The sequence below is a fragment of the Orcinus orca genome, chromosome X (assembly GCF_937001465.1).
Source record: "Orcinus orca chromosome X, mOrcOrc1.1, whole genome shotgun sequence".
NCBI classification, from domain to species: domain Eukaryota; kingdom Metazoa; phylum Chordata; class Mammalia; order Artiodactyla; family Delphinidae; genus Orcinus; species Orcinus orca.
The window spans coordinates 48,624,422-48,626,648 of record NC_064580.1 but is presented as its reverse complement, the minus strand read 5'-3'; the positions used below and the strand labels follow the sequence as shown (position 1 = coordinate 48,626,648).

General features: G+C 37.2%; 1 pseudogene; it reads left to right on the top strand.

Annotated features, from left to right (window-relative positions):
- Positions 1-318: 318 nt before the first annotated feature.
- LOC101287783 (probable G-protein coupled receptor 160) lies at positions 319-1,463 on the top strand (annotated as a pseudogene).
- The last annotated feature ends 764 nt before the right edge of the window (positions 1,464-2,227 follow it).

Below are 2,227 nucleotides of genomic sequence, written 5' to 3'. Positions count from 1 at the left end.
GCCCCTCCCTGGGGCAGCCACCTGGGGTCCAGTGCTGCTGGTGCTGGGGCAGTGAGCTCATGGCACATCTGGTTGGGCCCCCAGCACCTGAGAAGCCCAGCACCAGCCAGAGCAGCTATGTCTGGGGTGGTGTCCAGAGGTGGCTGCAGGGCCATTCCTCTGCATTCAGGGGGATGCAACCAGGTGGAGATGGCCTGCTGGGAAAAGTATGCACTGCCTTCCTCCACACTTGTGCAAGTGACTTGGAACTTATTCTCTGGGCATTGTGGTGTAGCAAAATGAAATCAAAAGTAAGGTAATTGAAGGCAGTAAAGCTGAAATAAAACATAAACATCATCAGAAAGACCCACTGGAGAAAGCAAAGGATGGAAAATAAAATAAAGCAGTGTTTTATCATATGTATTTCAGCAGGCCTTTTGAAATTTAGAAAACATGACTACTTTTTCTTTAGAGGACTGCTCTTTTCACTGCCACTTCAATCAAACCAACCAGCCCCTAGATGTCAGCTGTTTGCTATTCTTGTTTATAGTTGGGAACATATTATTAAATATCTTCCAGCTAGGAATGAGAAGAAAAAAAAACACATAACAGAATTTTACAGGGTTTTTTTGTTTGTTTGTTTTATTTTCTTTTCTCTTGCATCTCACTAGCATTCATCTTTTATTTTTGGTAAACATTTCCATGCTATCCTACTTCATGGAGTCTTGTACATTTAGGCATTAGGTTTACTAAATACAACATCTGCCTATTTAGTCAAATTATTTCCTTTACTTATGGCTTTTTCTATTATACAGTTTTCCTGAGAGTTTGTACAAATTATTACCTGAATCTCTCCAAAACTGCCAAGCTTCCATTTAATCGTCAAAAAATGATTTTATTTCTTCACAGTAATTTGAATTTATATTTCAGTCCTTGCTTATCTTTTGGGAGATGCAGCTATCTATCAAAGCCTGAAGGCACAGAATGTTGATTCTTTTCAATGTCCTTTCTACTTCAGTGTTCAGTTACTGTCTGTCATTTTTCATGGTGATGATTTTATCTGTGGCTTTTATAACCTCTTGGTCAGAAGTCATTACCTTGGTACAGGCTATTAGGATAACTTCCTCTATGAATGAGACTATCCTATATTTTCCCTTTCATTCTGCTAGTTACAGTGTGAACTCTAAACAAGTATTCCTGACCAAGCTAGTATCTGTTTTCTTGGTACCCGGTTGCCATTTGCACTACTTCAAGTAACCATCCTTTTACTTAAAGTACACATTCCAGCCTACACTGAGATGAACATTCCCTGGTTGTATTTTCTCAATAGTTTTCTCAATACTGCAGTTTATTGGTTTGATTGTCACAAGCTTAATTTGGGAGATACTGCATTACCTGTAGATCCACTTATCAACTGGAAATGCTGCTTCATTCCACTTACAGTTCATAATATTGAGCAAACGGAAAAGCCTACACCAAAATAATTTATTAGATGTTGTTCATATTTCAATAAAGCTGGGAAAAATTAATTTGTTAATATGTTGTCATGTTAAAACTAATCAAAACTTACAACTAAAATAAGAATCATACTTTTACAAACAGGAAAGAATGATGACTGAGACATGTGAAAAAATGGAACTGAAGCTTCCTATCCCCTAATTTTCAAAACTTTTCAGAATTTAACTTTAGGGGCTATATTATTTATTAAATAGTGATTTTAAAAGCAAAAAAATATAATTCCAGTGTTTATACCTGCTTATACCTGTAATATAAAGTGTTAAATATAACACTTTATATTACAAATAATAGTTTGTTATTAACACTAAAGTGAAAAGAATTAACCTTTTGGCCATGTTGATGTTTCTGTTACCAAACACACTGCTGGTTGCAAACTGTTCTGTAAATCTGAGATTCACTGCCATTGTTGTTTATTTATTATTATTTTTTTTACATCCTTATTGGAGTATAATTGCTTTACAATGGTGTGTTAGTTTCTGCTTTATAACAAAGTGAATCAGTTATACATATACATATGTTCCCATATCTCTTCCCTCTTGCAGCTCCCTCCCTCCCACCCTCCCTATCCCACCACTCCAGGTGGTCACAAAGCACCGAGCTGATCTCCCTGTGCTATGCGGCTGCTTCCCACTAGCTATCTACCTTACGTTTTGTAGTGTATATATGTCCATGCCTCTCTCTCGCTATGTCACAGTTTACCCTTCCTGCTCCCCAAATACTCAAGTCCATT